The sequence below is a fragment of the Protopterus annectens genome, chromosome 1.part2 (genome assembly GCF_019279795.1).
Source record: "Protopterus annectens isolate FY-2018-M chromosome 1.part2, PAN1.0, whole genome shotgun sequence".
NCBI classification, from domain to species: Eukaryota; Metazoa; Chordata; order Ceratodontiformes; family Protopteridae; genus Protopterus; species Protopterus annectens.
In genome coordinates, this window is record NC_056727.1 from 380,549,273 (window position 1) to 380,572,300 (window position 23,028).

Genomic DNA, 23,028 nt, shown 5'->3' on the forward strand with positions numbered 1-23,028 from the left:
CTAAATATTTTCCAGTGTGCATTAAATAATACCCTTTTTTAGTAGGCAAAGATTGGTCTAAAATATACCAGACTAAAATCTTTTGAGCTCCTGCAATTCTGCTTGTAGTGTTAATTTTTGGTTCCTTATTGTAAAACTGCTGCTGTGTTACCATGTCCACCTGCAAAGACCAAGAAATTAATGTGTCCTGCTACCTTTTTCATTAAATATTATTTCTGCCATCAATAACAATTAAATAGTATATTTCTAAGTTACTGTACCAACAAAACGACACGTAGGTCTGCTTCCGCATACTACTCGGCCGGCTTACTGTAAGTAACTCAACTAAAAACCATTTAAGTTGCATGGTGAGCAAAGAATCTCTGTAAACATACAATAATATTACTGAAAAGTACTTATTATGTTGCCACACACCTACCTGTCATTTGTACATTGGTCCGTGAAATCCAGTCCAAACGTCTTCTTTTGTAATTCAAACTTCACTTGGGCGCGAAAGATGAAGACGTAAAACATCAAGTCGCACAGATGCAAAAGCGTCTGTGTGACTAAGGGCGTTCTTAAAGGAGAACGCCCTAAAAAAAAAAATATTTTTTTTAAATTAAAATAAGATTAATCTACCATTACCAGCTAGTCGATTCCAGGGGGGTGCAAGTGCACCCCCTTGCACCTGCCTGCGGGCGCCCTTGGGTCATACCCATGTTTGTGCTTAGAGATTATTCCAGGTCTGACTTGGAGGAATGCTAAGAAGTTTTCTGCAGGCGAATAGGTGAGGAAGTTTATAAATTTTACATTGGCAAAGCAGTTGCAGAGAATGGGAGTGCAAACTTTACAACATATTTAGTTTGTGGACATGGACCCCTATGTGGTTCAGGGATGATGGGGTCCATCTTAATTATTTTGATTTGGACTTGTTTAATGTGAATCTGGGATTATTTTTGGAAGGGTTGGTTAAAGATTGGAGTTAGTGAGGGGGAAGTGCCTGGGTTAGGATGGTGGGCGGAGAAGAGGGACATGCTTGTCCCTCTTCTGTTCCCCCTCTGCTGCACATTTTTGGAGGAAGAAATCCTGGAGTGGTGGAAGTGAGTGGCTGGATGCTGCTTGCACCTGGTGGTTTTGGATGGAAATGAGGTTTGGGATGAAGGTGAGTGGTGGAACGCTGCCTGAAAGGTAAGAATAAGTGAGCGGGTGGAGGACACTGCTTATTCGGCAAGGGTGAGTAGTGCTATGCTGCCCTTATGGATGGTCATATGATGTTTTAGGATGTGTAAAGAAAGGAATTCATAATCAATAAAGTTGTGATGCATTTGTTTTACTATGTCTGATTCAATAAAGGTTATCAAAGGTTTTTTGGATTTCTGTGTTGTTATTAAAGTGGAACATGACAAACATCTTTGTAAAGCTGTATGGAATGACAACTGTATAATTTCTGACTCCCTTATCCTTTTCAGTGCTCCTGTTCCTGAAGTCATTCCTAAAAACCAAACTTTTTACTATGGTCTATCCTCTTTATAGCAAGGAAAATTGTTACTAAAATTAAAAATCCTAATCTACTCCTGTCTTTAAAGTTGAGTTTATTCATGTTGTGAAATACATTTGCAAGATTGAAATTGCTACTATAAAAGCAAGCACTAACAAAACAACTCATCAATTAATTGCTTGGATAAAATTGTCTAGTCTGTTAGAGAAATATTAAGTATTCTCCTATGTATATATATTTTTTTAGTTGTTAAGGACATAGTATATAGTTTATTTGCTTTTTCTTGTTACTATACTGTTAAGTTATTGTGTTATAAAATTAACAAAAACATTTTGGACAAAAAAAATGTATACCATTTGCTAGAGGAAAGTTGGGCTACAAGTGTATTTGTTACTTTGCATTCATTACTGTAGAAAGTGTTCACTGCAACTGAGACCTTGTTTGTCAGACCTGCTCATTAGTTATGCATATACATTAAAGAATTCAGTATTTAACCATGTATGTGTGTGACATGAAACTTCAGAAAATAAATGATTAATTGTAAAGCCATAATTCTACTAATACCCACAGTTTAACATGTAATATATATATATATATATATCTATATATATATATATATATATATATATATATATATATATATATATATATATATTATCCTATGTATGCTCAATGCACCTGCTATATATAGTGACTTCTATGTTTAATTATTTTTCTAATGTTAATTTTTATAAAAACTAAACTTAAACAGCATTAATAACGCTTTGGGCTTTGCTGTACTAGACCCCATGTTCACCTATATTGTAGCCCTTAACTTACACCTGCTGCCACAGGAGCAAGTAGACAGCAGTTGTACATTTTCACATTCATTGCTATGCATGCATGCTGACCGCCGCCGTTCAATGCCACTTAGCATGTTTGTGCGCTGGCACACCACACATGATCGAACATATCCATTTTGAATTAATAAATGACTGCTTGGTGTCTTGCAGGTGTTATGGACCTGCAGGTGTTGTGGAAGCCTCCTGACCATCGCTCAATGGAAGACAAAAGATGCAACAATGCATCCTTTTTTAAACTGACAATTTCATATTGTTACCTGGCTCATTACACCATGTTTGTGAGGAGTTGAGCATTACACAAGAGAATTTAGTGTAGTCTAACATGGATTATTATTGTAAAAAGTATTTATTACTTTTTATCAGTAATAGATAGGTTTGGGATTTGAACCCTGATCTACATATACTATATGCAGTGTGATTCATTGTGTATAACAGATGTGCTACACACATATTTGATTCACACCTTTAATTTATGCTTTTTTATCATAGAAGCAACTTTCATAAATTTTAAATTATTTTGCCATCTCACTGTATTTGCTCTAAGCCATGCATTGTGCAAATAGTAATACTAAAAAAAGGAATAAATAAAAAAAAATCTGTATAAAAGAAAAAAGAAATAACATTTCAAATATTTTCAACACACTTTATAGATATTTTTAAATCCTGGATTTGATCCGTCAGTCTAATGAAAATATAAAACACACTGGGGGTTTCTTATCTGTCGTTGCCACAGAAACAACTTTGCAGTAGGTATGCAAATCATTGTCTATACAAGCAAGTTCCATTTCCTCCACAGCATTAAGAAGAAATATACACTAGTACATTCTCACTTGCTTGTACATGTGTTGCTTGCATATTTAGTGCAATTAGTGATTGCCCAAGTAAATATGAATATTGTTTGCACAAATGCAGCTCTGTTTTCTCTTTGTATTGTGTTCACTCTTCCCGTATATGTGCTGTACTCTCTGGCATACATTCTATAGGGCATTTTGTATAATTGTCATTAAAATCTATGATAAAATTACATGACACTTAAAAACAAACAGTTTTCAGCAAAAGAAGGAGAGTTTTGTTATTAGTGAAAAAATTAACAATGTATGCTTTTCACTTCCATTTAAAAGCTTGCTACAGTTATTTCTACACTTTGTAAGTGTATCTTGGGTGACACACCCACTGCATGTAAAGTAGTCTGAATTGCTGTTGTGTCTTTCCTTCCCCTTCCACTAAGCATTCATAGTTGCAATCCATTAGCAACTAAGACTGAGTTAGTGACTGCACTATGTATACACCAGCTATACAAAGCCAAAAGTTTGACATTCAGCCATTCTAATGAGTTCACACCACATTTGCATCTTCACTATGCGCAGAGGCCTGAATCTACACTATAAATAGATAACCATGTAGCTAGGAAACCTGAAGATGAGGAGACGTGTATATGTGGAGAACTCAGAAAAAGATTGCTATTATTTTGGATTTATCGGCACAGAAGCCTACTGATCTTGCTAAAGTATGATTGCATTTTTCAAGTACATGCCACATTTGTTCACATGTAAAAAGGAAAATGTTTTGTACATATGCATCAGAAAATGGAGCTGTATGCATTTGTATGCATGTCTTATAAGTTTACTGTTAGCATAGGCAGTTTTGTCAGGCATTTTACTTTCTCAGACAGACAGCCTTATTAAATTTCATCACAAGTGCTATTGTTGCAACTGGTTATCTTACACTCTTCTGTGTTATTTAAGTGAAATGTAATGTCCTACATTGTCAATGACACAGGTATGTTAGGCTTATAAGATGGCACGTAGACATCTCTAGGGGAGTGCTGGGCACAGGGAGAGGTGACTGCCATTTGTTTAAAATTGACTTTTCTGTTGTAAATGTGTTCACATATTGTGAGAATTTTTTGGAAAGCATTTATAACAACTGACTAATGTGTTATTCCTTGGTTGGTATAACATATCATTTGCCAGTTGTTTCGGGGGTGGGGGGAAGTCAATTAATGTTTTTGTGTTGTCACAGCAAAAGTTGTTTTCAGGAGGTTTACTCTGGAAATTGTGTAGTCATATGGTTCTTTATGTGGTAAACAGCACATTACTTCATTGTTATTCCTTGTTTTGGATAAAAAACTGGTTTGTATGTAAGTGTGATATGATACAACTACTTAACCGTAAATTTTAATAACTGAACTGTATGTATCCAGTGGTTAATCTTGAAAATATATACTTGTATATAAGTAGGAATTTAATTTTATGTGATATTTATGTTATATCCTTCTCTGGTTTATGTCACATAGCAGTATGGCACACAGTCATACCAATCCACATAAACCCCCTTTCAGTGACTCAGAAAATGATGTCATCATGCAAGCATTCAGGCACCATGCTACCTTCTACTTCAGAGAGGATGTGGGGTTATGGCTGACAGAAACAGATATTCAGTGACATGAATGCCGTAAGGGGTCGCAGCAGGACTTGAGTTCAGGTGCATCATACAGCCCCTGATATGATTTCATCAGCCTGGTAGAGAGCAGCGGCAGTTGCTTATGAACAACTATATATGGGGGGGGGGTTGCTACAGAGCCACCACTGACACCAAATGAAGAGTTCCTGTCTACTGTCAGACATCCAGAGAGCTCAACAGAAAGAGCACAACACCATGAGATTCTTGTCAGTCCTGATGCTTCTGGGAGGACAAGTATGTGCCAGAAGTATCTTCAGGTAAGCTTACATATGTCAGTTTATAACATTTTCTTGTATAGTAAAATATTCTGTAATAGTTCCTGTTTTATTTATTTATTTATTTATTTTTGGGGATGAATCTATTGATAAATTGATACAGTTAGCACATTTTTGTTCATTACACATGGGCTTTGTGTGGACGTGTCAGCCAAGTTTCAGTTAAAAGTATTGCTAATGGACATATAGGTAAAATTCTGTCTCCCTGTGTTATTGGAATTGTGATGACTGCTTGTCTCCTTACTTTTTACTTAACTTCTTCTAGGACCAGCTACTATAGCAAGTGTGGAGTCATCTGCACATGGGAAGCCAAACATTTTTATTTGATTATTGATGACCATTTGGTTGAAATATACATTTATCCATATGTGTGAGGTGGGTGTCATGAGTGTGTGTGTATTGCTGTACCATCTGTGATAATGGCACCAGTGTTAGTTTATCATATATTAAATTGTAGTGTAGGTATTGATTTATTTCCTGTGTTTGTTGCTTATTATCACAGATGATCCTGAAAATGGAAGTGTAGGACACTTACTACCTGAAGTCAGAATATCAGCTGACTCTGATGATGATGGTGGTGGCCAAACAGAGAAACAGTTGGAGGGTGCAGAGCTTGAAGCAGACACTGAGGCTGACATTCAGCCATCCCTTGTATTTCCATCAGACACAGCCAGTAGGGCTAACTTTACCTATTCAAGTGATCCATCAGACATTGGACAGGTATTGCGTGACTCACTTGATCAGGGTAGTGTGGTTACTGCAGCTTCAGTGTCAGTTGACTCTGGCCATAGCCAAAATGTGGCCAAGGTGCCACTCTGGAGGGTTGTTAGGGTGCTCATAGGAGGCCTGCTGTCCACCATCCAGCTGATCACGGTGTGTCTTTACATCCCCTCAACATATCCACTGCAAACACCTGAAAAATAAGTATATTTAAAGCCTGTATTATACTTTGTTAAATGTATGTATTTACATTGCATTTTTTCTGCACTTTGAAATTCTGTACTACTGCCTTATATGGCATAGGCTAGAGTCAGACTTGCTGAATTTAGACTGCTTGGTGTCACTGTGGTCTATACCAGCCATCTTACATTAAGAGGGCCTCCCTGCACCTTTGTGGCAGAAGTGTGTAGCTCAGGTTCCATATGAGTTGGAGATTGGTGGAGAAAGGCTCAGTTTGGGGCTTTCCCATTGGTAGTTTGTCTTAAAACGGCTGAATTTCACCTGTATTTAAGCCTCGTATTTGCAAGGGTTTGCTCTCAGTTAACCTGAGCTGCTCATACTTTGGTGACTTTAGCCAGAGATCTGGAGTACATCGTAATTGAAATCCAAGGCATCCACTACAAATAACTAAAAACTAAGTATATTTAAAGCCTGTATTGCACTTAGTTAACTGTATTTATTTTAATTGTTGCTTCATTTCTGATGATTTTGTCCACATTTTTTTTCTGCACGTTGAAATTCTGTATTACTTGCCTTATATAGCATAGGCTAGATTCAGACTTGCTGAATCTAGTCTGTTTGGTATTTCTGAGGTCTATACCAGCCATCTTACATTAAGAAGGCCTCCCTGTATCCTTGTGACAGATGTGTGTAGTTCAGGTTCCTAAAACTGTTGAATTTTTCTTGAATTGGCCTCTTGTTTGCGTGTAGCTGTGAAACGCACAATGGGGGTTAGCATTTTGCATAGATGCAAATGCCTGAAAGCTTAAATTTTCCCTAGACATCTGTGAATAGAACCCTTTCAAGTCTTTTGCTGCTCTGCAGGCAACTCAGCTGCACACTGAGCAACATCGCCACAGTTCTTCACTCTAAAATATCAACAGAATAAACCCCTCTGTTATTCCTACATCATAAACTGATCTAACTTACCCACTCCCCAACAGTACTATGGTATAAACCTGCCATTATGGATGGTCAGTTTCCCACCATTTCTCCACACAGCCTGATTGACTTCAGCCTACAGAGGCAGTAGTAATTGTTATACTGACAACCACTTAGTCCTGAAACAAATACCATATGTGAGTGCTGTAATTACACTCTCAGTTTGTAAACAATCTTCTCATGTAACAAAAAAGAAGACATCAAACAGGCTGTCAGCTCATGCACTTCACCTCTCACACAAGTTCAGGACACAACACATAAACCCACATACACAGAGGTACTCACTAGAGGTCTACCAAAAGATCGGAGACTTCCCAAATGCAAATTATCTGCACACACCTCAAGATGTATAGAAACTACTGCACATAACAACACACATACCCCTGGATTCACTATCCTGATGTGCAGGACTAGCTTAGTCCTGCACAAAAGCAGCCATTTAGGAGCAGGATGGCAGCACGCCATGCATATTAATGAAGGCACGCTGCCTGAGCTCTTAATCTTACACAGAGCATGTAAGAGTGCAGGGGGCATGTCTGAGAGCAGAGCTGTCAGAATATACATGCCCCTGCAATGAAGAACAGCAGACAAGTCCTAAATGAATGAGCGAGACCGCTTATAGGTGTATGCATACCCCCAGCAACATCCCCCCACATGTACAAGAGCAATAATTAAAACAACAAATATAAAGATTTTTTTTTTTTTATGAAACAGATGAAATTTAACCAAAGATGCATGGGTTTGCCCATCGCTTAGCTACGGTTAATGCAGCTTAAATGGCAGAAGAGGTTAAAAAGCAAGATATATGCAAATGAAGCAGTATAGCAATAGTGTAGTGGGCAGAGCATTCACCTTATGAACAGTCATTCCTGGTTCAAGTCCCACTGCAAAACATTCCATTTTCCATGTTAAATCCCTTTATGACCAATATTTTTAGTTGCATAACCAAAGTCCACAGATAACCACATGTGCCCCATACAGTATATGTACACAGGAATCAGGGATACAAATGGAAGGTAAAATGTGTATGAATGATAACTCCATACAGCTTCCAAATCCCTCACCTTCACAAGAACCATTAGACATTACTATCTAAATTAGTGCAGTGGTAAGCATGAGTAAGCACTAGTAAGCAAGTGTAAACACTATTAAGCAGGAGTAAGCAGGAGCAAGCATATGTAAGCACTAGTAAGAAGATTTAAGCTCATTTGTATGGGGGTAAGCAATGTGCACACAAGTTAAGCAATATTGATGACACTATCTCTCTGTAAGCATATTTAACCGGCGGTTAGCATAGCTTACCCTCAAGCAAACCCACCCAAACCTGCCTACAAGTGCTTAAAAGTGCCTTAAGCACTCTGTATGCAACAGCCGCTGTTCTGGCCAGAAACAAAACAAACAGCCTTTGCAGGCCTTGAACCCAGGACCCTGTACACTATAGTCACAGTAGTTAACTGCTAAGTCATCACAGCAGTACATAAGATTGAGGCATCACCAAACAAATCCTCACTATAGGAAAATCAAACTGAACATGTGAAAGAAATCTATATGCAGTCTTATGTTCTATAACCTACTACATAACATAAATATGTGAACTGGAGTACTGCAGTAAGCCCAGATGTGAGGTGTAATTGTAATAGTGTTGAATTCCCCTAATAAACACAAGGAACCCATACAGTGTACGTACACATGAATCATGGATACCAGACACATATATAACATGTAATGAATAATAAATCAATACCAAAAAGCAAATATAATGCAAATTAAACATTAAGCAATGCTAAGCATTGTGCAGGCCAACTTAGTAGGTGTAAGTAATGTGTAGGCCAACTAACTCAATTTGCTCATTGGTATACCCCTTTAAACAATGCCAACTTTAGGTAAGCAGGTTTGTCCATAGCTTAGCCTTTTCAAAACTGTCCAATCATGGCAAAGTGTGGGAAATCAGCCCTATTTAATTCCAAGAGGCGGGAATACATTTCATAACTGGTTGTAGCTTCCCCTTGCAGGCACAATGTCTGGAATGGGAGAGGGTGTGCACTTTCATGTGCAGCGCTGGGGCATCCAGGAGTCCAGAGTCATGGCAGGACTCCTTGTCAAAGACCATGAACAGAGACTGCTGCAGGGCTAGTGCCAGGGTTCCCAATATAAAGACGAAGCCTGGGACCACCTCACCTGTGACCTCCCCAGTGTCACTGGCATACCCGAACTGGTGAGCAGGTCAAGCATCACTATGCTGACCTGAAACGGTGAAAGGGGGATCTCTTGGATCAGTGGATCCAAGAGGCTAGGAGTACAGAGGAGGTCCCAGCTGTGTGTAAGTATCACTCCACTACCTGTTTAATAATTGCCAGCTCATGTATATTATGGATAGGTATGGCTAAATATTCCTCTTATGTCCTTCACAGTGGCAAGTGAGTGGGCTGCGAACCAGAAGGCCCATGGATGTCACTTGGAGAGGTTGCGACGCGAGGCAGGTTAGTAAAACTCTTGCATACACTGTCATAGCAAATAAATCTAAAAGTATTATTAAGTTAATTGCCTGTATAAAACCTATATTGTTTAAGGCAAGTACTGCATACACCAGAGAATATGGCAGGAAGAGTGTCATATAGGTTGTATGTAAATAAAAGCATAACAGCCTGACAATGAATGCCTAACTGCTGGACTGCATGTGTTCACTCTGGTATCATATGGTAATGTAGATTTGCAATCACTTAATAGTACTGTTGTATTAAGCACTGTTACCCACACTGTGCAACATAAATAAAATGTGTAGCAATGTCTGTATATGACTGGTATAATCCCCAGAGTTCAGTTAGTACAACTGAGAGAGACATAGACAGAAAACAGTGAAAAGGCAGACAACAAAATCCAAATAGCACATGTAACTGAAATGTGAACTGTTGTATTTTTAGCACACACAGCCATGGTTCGAATCCTGGGAGAGGTAGTAGTCTGCATACAGAATCATACCCCACAACTGTACAGATATGTCCAGAATCTCCAGTAAATTGGCCCATATCTGCTGCCTGTAACTCTGTCCACCTGGGAAATCAGTGGGATGTCACACATCTCTAAGAACAAACCTGTCACTGTAGCAACTCCCCAAACTGTTATGACAGTAATAAGCCAAGTATGTCCCATCTACACCCCCATGTTGTCAAGCTGTGACCAGAATGAGTACAGTAACATAGTGAGATGTATGTGCATAATACTAATGTGGAATCTGGTACTTTGTTTGGCAACATTCAGATAGTGCTAACAAACATTTCTCCCACATGTCCATCAGATACGAACACTGTGCACAGAAATAAAAGATTGATACCTGTACTGGCTCTGTTTACTTCGGTATTGTATGGCATTGTTGTTGTTGCAGTTGCTCTGAAAAATCAGGTATTACTCATCACTCCCCAAACAGTTATGAGAGTAATAAGCCAAGTATGTCCCATTTACATCCCCATGTTGTAAAGCTGTGACCAGAATGAGTACAGTAACAGAGTGAGATGTATGTGCATAATACTAATGGGGAATCTGGTACTTTGTGTGGCAACATTCAGGGAGTGCTAACAAACATTGCTCCTACAGGTCCGTCAGATATGAACACTGTGCCTAGAAATAAAAGATTGATACCCTGTACTGGTACTGTTTACTTTGGTATTGTATGGCATTGTTATTGTTGCAGCTGGAATGCCATAGGTGTGTAATAGGGATACCTGCAATCTGGCCCTACATATACCCTCAAAATGTTAGGCTGTGTCCATATGTGGCTCCTGCCTGTGTTGTAGCAAGGCAGAACAGTGCAGCTGTGCAGGAAGGTGTTTTGAGACTGTGGACCTGATGTCTGAATGTACCCCATATATAGGCATGTATATGTATACACACACACACATATATATAGATATATATATATATATATATATATATATATATATATATATATATAAACATACATATATGTCCACAGATATACAGATACCCATATGTAGACATATATATAAACACATATATACATCATATATATCTACACATATATAGATATATAACTATATGCACATGTCTACATATATACAAAGAAGTCAAACAAACAGCAGAGAACCAAACCAGGAAGTAAATGCACACACAGCCAGGAAATGGAACAGCTTGTTGTAAGTTCACCAAGGCAGATTCAGTAAACCCAGGTAGGCACCAAACGAATTCAAATAATTCCTTTATTCAGAACCACAGAATAATAACACACAAGCGCTTTTGCTCAGAGGAATTCTGAGCTTTATCAAGTGACCTACAACAAGCTGTTCCATTTCCTGGCTGTGTGTGCATTTACATATATACAAACACACACACACACACATACACACACACACACACACACACACACACACACACACACACACACACACACACACACACACACACACGTATGTAAATGCATGTCCACTATATTATCACCACAGTGCCGCATGCTATGTGTGAGGGAACAGCAAACATAGCAATACACACAGATATATACACCTGTCAGTGTGTGCAACATGGACAGGTATGTCACATGTGAACCCCTTGTTGGGACCACATTGCCCTTGTCTATAAAGTAGGGAATGGGAATATGGGAATGTATGGCAGGTATAGTTGTGGAGGTGGTCCGGGTTGGTAGATATAGAGGACAGCCTACAGAGATGGTATGTGACACATGTTGGGTAAACACCCTGGATGGTGTGTGTTGTCTGCGATGTGGAAGACCCATGGACCCCAGTATGGACACAATGGGAACAAGCTTCCCACCCACTGCTACTCACAACAGCAGTCCATGTCCCAAAGATGCCTGGCCTGGAGGCTGAAGAGGTGGAGCATGTGGACTCTGTGAATGTGTACTGGGTGCCTCAAGCTGATGTAGCACATCCCACAAGTGTCTGTGGAGCCTACTATGGAACAGACCTTGGACTTGACCTCGGGGGACAGGATCATGTCTGTGTGTGCACGCGGGGGGGTGGGACAACATCCCCTGACGTGATTCCACCTGAAGGTAGTGCTGGACCAGTACATGAGGAGGCTGCAGGATGGGTCCCACATGTGATGTGGCCTGGTAACATGGGCAGATGAGTATGGAGAGTTGGTTCTGCTGGCAAATATTCCCTAAGCATGTTATTGTGTCACTGTTATAGAACATATGTGGGTAGTAATAGTCTACACAATCCCAGAACATGTCCAACAGCATGCATAGATATCCCCAATAAGACAGAATGTCAGATTTGCAGCAATCACATAGCAAGCATACCACAGACATATATGGAATCATAGTGGCCCTGACAATGGCATGCAGGTGAATAGTCTGTAACAGGCCAGCAATGATATTGTCCATACAGGGAACATGGCTACAAACACATAGCACAAAGTGTGGACAATACAATATCTGTCCCACTGGTAGGTAAGCTGTAGCCATACCTATTGAGTTGTGTGTACAGTTTGTTGTTGCTGATATGGTGGGGGGAGGGTGACAGAGATGTGTATTAAGAACTGTGGTAACCTTGCTGTATGAGTTGCTCAGACCTGTTTCCATCTTTATGTCTTTCAGGCAAGATGTCACATGGATGGCTCCCTGTTTACTCAGCTGATGAGAATGAAATAGTGATAAACTACCTAATCCAGCACTACCCTGTCCTGTTTGGCTGGGCTGTCCATGATCAGCAGGGGCAGACGACCCTGTGGCATGACCTAGTCCACAGAGTCAATGATGTCAGACTGCACAACTGCAGTTATGAGCAGGTCCGGCATCATTGTTCTGACCTGCTTCGCAATGCCCGTTGGCATGCTGCTGCAGTCTGGGGGATCACCTCGCAACAGGCGGGGCCATGCCATCCATCCCTGCTGACATGTGTTGAGGAGCTCCTTGCCAGCCTCATGACACCTACCCATCCGCACAGCCAACAACTGCTGGACACCATTGTGGAGGTGGGTGCTATCCACACACCGGCTGAGGAGCATGCAGGTAAGGCCACAGACACATCAGTAGACCACTGTTGTGTATGCATCTGCATATGTACATGTAGATCATGCATATCTGATATGTCATAGATATAGTTTGTTGCTGCATAGTAGTAATAAACATATGTGCATACATGGTAGTATTGTAGACATGTACTGATGATGTATTGTAATGCTGCACCCACCCTGTAGCAATGTCACAGGTGTGGCCATTGACTTCACATCTCTCACCCTCTTATGTAGGTCCCTCCAGTATACCACCAAGGCAGCGGCCTGTAGCTGGTGAGTATGGTTTATGCCAATACACCAGGCATATAATGGCTATGGTATATTTCATGCACCCATCTAACACACCTACCCAGAATGCAGGCTGTACATGTGCAAGTTTCGTTGCTGTTAAATGCACAGCATCACAGTGGTGACCATGCTGGGGTATTGGAAGGGTATGTCAGACACCTGCAAGATAACTAACATCCTGTCATTGCAGAATGTGTCCACAGGGAGTAACATAATGGTGGGAGACATGGCCTACAATAGGGACATGTGTAAAACATCACCCATATGCAGTGCAACAACAGTGTATATACCAGTAGTACAATGGCAACTGTTACAAAGTTACACTATGGCAAAACGTATTACTGTGGTCCACATTATCAGCTGGCACTAGGCTGTAACATGTGGTGTTCAGTGTATGGGACACTGCAAACTGACACATGTGTAGGCCTTACTTGTCAAGCATCTGAAAAAAGGCTGAAGGTGGGGAGGGATTGTCAGCATGACACACCAGTGCACTGTAGCAGGGATCCTAAGGATGCTAAAAATGGCTGTATCTACATACAGTCAGGTTCAGGAACTGTGGCAGACATAACCCTACCCCACAGCAATAGTGATGGCAGTGTGTGAACACCAAGTGATGTGCACATGAGCAGACCTTGCAATCATGCAGATTTGGGGGACATGTGTAGGGCAGACTGAACATACACTGGCAAATGCAGATGGCCCATGCTAATATACCCCTGCCAGGAGTAGTGACTGCTGTAATACACATAACAATAGGTGCAACAAACCATCATGATAAGGGTGTGCACACATATGCACACATGGAGTGTATGCATCGTGGTCAGCATCCACACACTTAACACATTGCATAGACACTGCATGTGAATGTACAGGACATATGTCACATATAGGGCTTATGTACTGTTAATATATGCAGTGATGTGGTTCTATGGCAGATCAAGGAAGGGTGCATCATATCAGTAAGGGTGTGTACACTCCCCATAGCCACGGTATGCTCTGACAGTTGTCAGTGTAATAGTATTGGATTGGTCAGACATGGTTTGCTGATGTTGAGATCTGTAAACCAGACATCAGGCATTCACAAATGACATATGTCCACATATCATCCCCGGTATGTGTTGCTGAAAACATATGGGCTGTGAGCACTAGAGCTGACATAACTGACACAGTACTACACATTCAACAATGGGTTGTACATCTGTGAGGTTTGCTGCACAGAACATGGCAGGGTGCAGAACAGGTGCACAGCAATACTGTGTACATGGGTGCAGTGGTATCCAGGGGAAGGGGCCTCACCTACTAACACAGCACATGCATCACACACATGTATACTGTTGCTAGCATGAATTGACTATATCTGCACTGAATGCTGTTGTGTACCATGTGTTATGCAGGTTGACAGATGGGTAATAGAAGGACTGTGTGCACTATCATTGTGCAACCTCAACTGCATGTGTGTGTGTGTGTGTGTGTGTGTGTGTGTGTGTGTGTGTGTGTGTGTGTGTGTGTGTGTGAGTGGGTGGTTATTTTGTCTGTAAGGTCAATCTGGTGAAGTGGAGGGAGGTTGATGCATGTAGGATGCATGTGTGCATGTGTGTGTGTTTGTGTGGGTGCCCATGTATGCACATGTGCGATTGTGGGGTTGTTCATACAGCAGTACTTCCCTTTGGGATCGTGCAGTACATGGACATGGACTGACACACCAGAAATACTTGTCATGTATGTAATCACAGGACAGTTGATAGTATAATAAGGTCTGTAGCATGGAACATGCATTGGGAGGGAAGGTAGACACCAGGTATACCCTTAATATTGCATTCAGTAGAGAGGTGACTGACAGCCCACGTATGCAGCATTACAGATGCACTGGGGAATTACTAGACAACACCAGGGAGTGTATCCATATATTACAGTTGTCACATGATAGGTTGATTGAGCAGCATATCTGGCATGTACTGAGCAATACTTACCCATGAAACTCCAGTGTGTAATATTATGGAGTGAAAATAGGAGCCCCTCACATATAGGGGCCATGCTCACGATGTCTGGACATACACAGGGTGAACACTGAATCACAGCAGTAAGGCCATGTACAACCACTCCACTCAGGTCAGGGAGGTAATGGAGTAACAGGTCTTGTGTTGCGATCACTTGTCTAGGCATTTAGAGGAATGATACGTTAATGAGTGATATTAAATAGTGTATGTTACCAAGTGTGATGCAGGATGGAGAATGCATGGGAATAAATGTGGGACTGTCTGTAAAGTCACGGACAGGTAGGTATTAAGGTGGTGTGTGTGTGTGTGTGTGTGTGTGTGTGTGTGTGTGTGTGTGTGTGTGTGTGTGTATGTACTGTTATGCAATGCTGTACAGGTCTTAAAGTGCGCTTCTTGTTTTCCCCCTCAGGTGGCGAGGTGGGTCAGGGTCTCTCCTGCATACAATCGGATGTTGGTGTCCATACAGACACTGAAGATGATGATAGTACTTTTGAGGCCCAGATGGGGTTGTCAGGGGCCGAAACAGTGCAATCATTTGACATCCCCCTTTTAGCCACCCCAACCCCGCACACAGTTTTGGTATCTATACATACCCCATCACCAGTGGCTATATTGGAGGGACAACTGGCATTTGGTGGCAGTGCACAGGAGAGTGTGGTAACCATGCCTACTGTGTCTGGTCACAGCTGGCATAGTTGGATGTCCGGTAGGGCACCACATAGGCTGATGTCCCAGGGTGCTCATGGTAGGGCCGCTGGTCATCATGCCCCTGGCAGAAATGCCATAACTGGTACCCCCAGGTCCATGTTTCAGGCTGTCATGGCAGTGCAGGCATGTATGGAACGTTACACCGGACGCAGGCCAGGCGCAGAGGGCTGCTCTCACATCTGCAAGTGGCAAATTCCATGACCTGTCTCATGCCATCCGTACTTATACAGAGCTCATGGATAGATGGTCTAGTGAGATGATGGACCTCATCGACCATGGTTTGTCCATGCTCGAACATATGGTGGGAGTGGGGCGATGGCCGTGTGGACATAGACCAGCAACACCAACAGCTGGCAGTCAACATGGACATGCTAGGACACCAAGGGGCTCCCGTAGTGGCAGTACCAGCCCCAGCACTGCGGGGGGGGGCACTGTCCACACCACAGCAGGCCACGAGCATATGGTACTGGCCAGTTCCAGGAGGGACCTGGTTCCAGCGGACATCTGACATCATCAGGGGAGAGTAGCACATCAAGGCCTGTACCTGGACATGCTCATGGAACCCTGGCAGGCACAGTCCATGTGTCCATGGCCGGAGGCAGTGAACTGCACACCCTGCCAGGTATGATCTGCAGCTGTCCATAAACACCTGTGTAGGGCAGCCAAATCACAGAACAGTGTGCATGCATACCCACACACTATAATAACACACCTAGGGTAACCCCATACCTACACTAACCACATCACCACACCCAGTTCACCTCATTACACCCCTCACCCACACACATGGTATCAAATGTATGGCCCACCCTCGGCCTCTGACAAACCAACAATACACCCTGTGCATATGATGATACCTGTGCCACATCCCTGTCATTCATAACATCGATGCAGGGATAGGTTAATATGATTCTGATGCACACGTTGACTGTACTACAGTGTACCAAAGTATTGCAGTGTAACATTTTGTCAGGAGTAAAGTTTAATGCATACATGTCAGGTAGCGTAGCTGTCCAGCAATGATGCATTATAGCTGTTAGTAACACTGGTTGATTGTGGTCTCCATAATGTTATCCATTTGTGTTGTAGGTGTACATGTGTCAGCAGGAGGATGGTCTGCAGTCATATTCCACAAGGTGTAATGCACTCTGGTGACACTGTGGCTGTAACATATCTGGGGCAGAGTTGAACACATGTCACAGGTTTGTATAATAGTTATTGCCTGTGCCACATGGACAGGTGACCCGGTGGGACATGTATAATCTGCAACCTGATGTAGACCCATCCACATTCATGCACACTCTTACTTGACATCATTGGGACTAGACCCCTACTTAGGTATGTAGTGCTACTGAAGTCTGTGGCTTTCATTGCGCACACCACACAGTGTTTAGGGTGAGGTGTGTTCCAGGTTACATGTTACATGCAAAACATCCCAGACATGTACAGTATGCTAATGGGGGATGTAATGGGTGTATGTGGACAATACATAGTGTGACATACCTTCATATACACATTAACAAACACATAACAGGCAGACACACATCTGAGAGACCTGGACCTATCGCTGCTAATTAACTTGACAATGTGTCCAATGTGTTACAGTTAGGCTGCACACAGCACATGCATAATTGAACTGGATTGTGCTATCAGTTACCCGTATGATTGATGGTGACAGTGGTCGCCATAAAGTGGTACATGGGACATATATTGTGTGTACCTTGGTGTAATGACAATGTACACAGAACCCACATCCCTGAGTGGATATTGTACTCCCTGAAACCCATGATGACACTCTTGACATACCCACCATCACACATTGCCCATGATTGCAATACAACCCATTGTATATCCCAACAGTGGAACTACAGGGATATGCATGTAATGCACAGGCATAGTAGGGTGTTGCATTCTCATGCCTCACCTATGGGCAGCAACAACACTATCTGTACTACTGTGTGGCAATGGGTATTGTAATAGGAGTATGTGGACTCAGAATGGTGTACCCTACAGATATATGGACATGCACACATACACACACTTGCCAGAACTAAAAGGGTATCCCATGCCTATCGACCTATTTGTACAACACTGTTGTGCTGGTACTGCAATGCTCATGTAGCTGATAGGGAGAGGAGTGTATCAGGGTACATGTAATGTCCCATACAGCAGCAGCCACAACTGACTATGGCAATGGGTGTCGCGGTGGTTGTGAAGGCCGCCATGGAAGTCCCAAGTACAGGTGTGCTAACACACAGACACTGCTATCCTCAGTAATGCATATGTACACATGTGTCAGTACTGGAGTGCATCGCTGCAGGTGGTCATAGCTGTGTACATAGCTATTGTCCATGGAGAGATGGGTTGTGTAGGGGATGTGTGTACAGTGGTATCCTGCCACCTGCCATGTGGCAGCAGGCAATTTATCAACAGACACCACTGTGGTGACCTTCAGGGTGAGAGTGACATGCATCATCTAATCCTCTGGGTGCCTCCTGCACATGGCCGCTGAGATGATCAAGTTCACATGTATGCAATATGTATTACAACACATGATTAGTGTCTGTGATGGAGACCTGTACCCAAGCATGTTCTCTTGACTGTGGTAGTGTAGTGGAGGTACCCATGGCATGTGGTGTATGCAGGGTGTTGTCTCCTATATGTGCTAGTTCTTACACAGCTGGGCAGACATGTCAGTGTCAATCAAGCATAGGTTGCCTGTATATATCCCAGCTGGATACCTGCCTTCTCTTCCACACATCTATGTATGTGTACTTTTGGCATATTATAGTGTGTTGTTATGTGTGTATTCCTATCCAGCGTGTGTGTGTGTGCAAAGCATGACTGCTGCATACTGATGAGTGTATGCACTAACATCTGCAACTGTCAGATATATATGGTCCACTGCTGTTGGCAGACATGGGCTTCATTTTAAGTGTGTGAGCATGCCCAGTATGCCCTTCTGTATTGAATATGTGGATCCATTCCAGGTAGCTTGTACTCCAGTGCAGACCTTTGTGTTCTACACCTACAGGTAGCAAACTGTTTCTGCATGACATCTGCCGATCAGTTGGCAATATGGGGTCACACTGTGCAAGGGATAGTGTGTACTGTAGGTGATTGTGTCTGTGCTGCTTCTGAACATGGTACTGGTGTTAGCAGAGATATTCAGACATATGTACTGTTATACACTGTAATGTTTTATGTCCGCAAGTACTATCAGGTGGCATTTTTGCTCACAGTGATGTCCTGGGGAACACAGGGTGAATGCAGCTGTGTCCAGTATTGTGGTCAAACACCTACATATTCATGGAAAGTTATGCCATTCTGGAGGGGGAGCTGCAAACACTTGCTGCTGGGTCTGTGTATCCAGTTCAGCACCTTGCTACAGTGCTGGCAGAGGATCCCATACTTGTACATCCATCGACATGACAGTATGGCCTTATCTTGCTGTGGCAATACCTCACAGCTGTACAGATTCACACAGGTTTCCCAGATGCAGGGGTTATAAGTCAGGACATTACCCCTATTGTGGTGTATGGGCAGGTTTTTAGCCACCCATTTTTGTGTTTGCAGCCAGGGGTAGTATGTGCACATGGCTGTGGGTCGGACCTTGCACATTCCATGCTGCCCATGCTCCCACCACCTCCATTATTCTATCCTCTTATATACATTATGCATACATTCTCTGATACTTTCTCTATAGTTATCACCTCATCACAGCTGTGTTTTGGTATTGGTCCACAGTTCATGCAGTGGGATATGGTGGACATGTTACTGTGGTTTGTTCACATGGCCTTGCATATGGCATATGTGGAGTGTATTATGTTGTTATTTGGGTGTCCATGACATAACATACATTGGCAGTATGGATGAGACACGCGCCTTTGCAGAGGCCTGTAGGCCATTTGGTGGTGCTGCAGGCCAGCTGTAGCAGGCCGTTGAATTCTGGCAGTCCTACAGTCCCAGACTGCCATACATTATATTCCCCTGGGGTGACAGGGTAGCTGTGCTAGGTGTTCATGTCATTACTTTATATCAGTATTGATCAGGTGGTATGGATGCTGGCAGGGTGATACACACAGCTAGGGACACACCTGCATGGGACACCTACACTGAATGTTGCATTCTTTTGCTATTGCCATACACAGGCGGGGGTCATATTGTACCCATCTGCAACAGCAGGGATATAACCAGAGAGGTATCTGTGGGTGGTGTTTGGGTGAGATGGGTGCATGTGTCCTATGGACACTACTTGCATCTAACTCACAGATATGTATGGGGCATTCCAGTTATGCTGGCTTGTGCAGGGACATCAGCCATTTCCCAATACATCAGTCCTATCACCTTTGTGATCTGCAGCTGTTCAGCCAGATGACATTGGTATTCCCTACTACAAGCCCAGATAATGTGATGCATACCTGTATGTACAATTCCAAGGGTGTGTCCATTTCATGGTTACACATTATATACTGTATGTCTGGGGTACTTTTTCCTGTGTACTGCTTGTATATCTAGCCCAACAGTCATGCCATGTCCATCTTTCCGATGGTGACACATATTCCCACCATACATTTACAATGGCTTACTGCAAGCATATGTTATGCTGGGGGGAATTGTCTTTGGCACTGCAGATGTGAGGACTTGGCCCTGTCATCGGCAGTAGTGGGCAATGGCCACCAGGTCAAACCTCAACATGCATAGATACTGACCGCTCTCACACAATATGAAACACCGACCTAACACATGCATACCTGCATATTGTACAAATGCTACAATCTATCCTGCTACCTTGGCCACCTCAGGTCATCTGTGCTCCACTGGTATTATACCTACACATACATGTTACGTCATGTCTAAATAGGAATGGGGGGCACACCTGACTGTTACTACATTTCTAAGTAGGATTGGGGGGCACACCTGACTGTTTCTATATTTCTACACAGGATCAGGGGGGAACACCTTGACTGTTTCTACATTTCTACACAAGATTGGGGGGGGCACACCTGACTGTTGCTACATTTCTACATAGGATTGGGGGGGCACACCTGACTGTTTCTACATTTCTACATAGGATTGGGGGGGGCACACCTGACACTTGTACACATTTGCTATGACTGTACTGGTATGTCAGGTACTCCATTACATCCTGTATTCTAACCTATCATGCTGACTAGAGGCATATCAGTGTACTACAGCTCTTAGGTTTTATTGACCTACATATCAATTTCTGACTTCCTACCCTTCATAACTAACATACTACTGCCTGACCTGCTGTAGTCTGTCTGTGTAGGCCTGGTGGGGGGGATACCCATAGCCATCATTCAGAGGCCTTATCACAGCCTTTGTTTGTGTTTGTCTACACCTGTCCTGCTGGCTGAGACTGTTGTTGGGTATGTGAGCCTCCCCGACTGGCATGTGTGAGTCATATGGAATCACATGTGGCCCAGCATATTTCCTGCAGTGGGTTTTGCCGCCATGTGTAGTACTGGCTACTATGGTGACAGCAGTATTTGTTACAGATCTCATGGTGCCACTATAGTTGTCTACTATCTGCTGGAATCTCATTCAGCCACCCAGTTCCCTTGCATGCTCACATCCATGCCATAGATGCAAGTAACAACACATGCTACTCCATTCCGCAATTGGTAAGGAGAGTGACTTACCTTGTGGGTGTGCCAGTACTGAGGATGGTGCTGGAGGGCTGCCTATGTCAGATGCACATAGTACACTCTTTATACATGGTTGAGCACAGGTAGTGTCATGTTTGGCATCCCTTTTACTGTATGTGTGAACCAGAGAGTGGTGTCATTCCCTGGGTCCCTCTTGTGTCGGTGTATGTGCTATGTGTTGCCTCTTTGCAGAGGTCAGGGCATACTGGGCATGCCTCCTTCTCCTACTGGGGCAGGCTCAGTTTGTTCCTCCTCCAAGTCACTCTGTGCCTGTGCAGGCCTTGGCAATGGTGGGGGGCTGTGTGGCCCTGCTCCATGCTCTCCCTGCTGCAGCTGTTTCCTGCAGGATCATATTGTGTAGCATGGCACATACAATGACAATTTGAGTACATGTCACTGGGATGTGCTGCAAGGCTCCACCGGGTCTGTCCAGGCACCGGAACCATGACTTGAGCATCCCAAACACACTCTCTATTACAACTCTGGTCTGTGCGTGTGCCTCATTATGGAGTTCTTGTTCGGGTGTGTGTGCATTTCTGATAGGTGTCATCAGCCACGGCTCCAGTGCATAACCAGCATTCCCCACTAGATGACCGTAAGGGATATCCCCACTGGCAAATCTCTGGTACAGCTGCATCAGATGCCAGATGTGGGAATCGTGGTAGCTTCCAGGGCAGCCAGCACATAAATTCATTATAATGCCCTGGATATCGCACATGACCTGGCAATTGATGGAGGGGAAGACCTTGCAGTTGATGTAGACTCTACCCCGCTCAGCAGGTGGTGCTGTGATGCATATGTGCATGCAGTCTATAGCACCTACTACCTCAGGGTATTCTGCTATTTGGTGGAAGAGATGCAAATTGCTGGCCAGCGACTCATGGGTGTTGGGGATATATACGTGCTCACCGGGATGTGCTGACATGGCATCCAGGAACTGGTGGAGTACCCTGGATGCTGATGCCTGTGAGATCCCCATTATATCTCCAGTTGGCCTTTGGAAGGTACCTGTAACTGGTATTCTTAGGCCTACACATACCTTGGTATCCATCTAGATGGGTTCCCCTCTGTTAGTTCTGTGTGTGAGGCGTGGTCGGCACAGCTCAACAATTTGCTGTAGGAGGTCCCTGTCCACCCTATAGCAGTCCACTATCTCCAGCTCATGTAGCCCCTGGTAGTTTACCCTGGGTCTGTACACTCTTCTACGTCTCCTCTCTTTGGGTTGGTTGACAGCATTCTCATCCTCACCACCCTCAGTCTCTTCCACATGTTGATGTATGATAGCTATTGCAGCCCCAATCATTTTGTTGTTTTTGTTTGTTAAAATTCCCCTGCTTGTATACACCGGTGGTGTAGAGTATGTGGGAAAAACCAGAGGGAAAGGTGTTTGCATAGTTTATAGTAGTGTTCTGGGCTGGGCTGGCCTGCTGC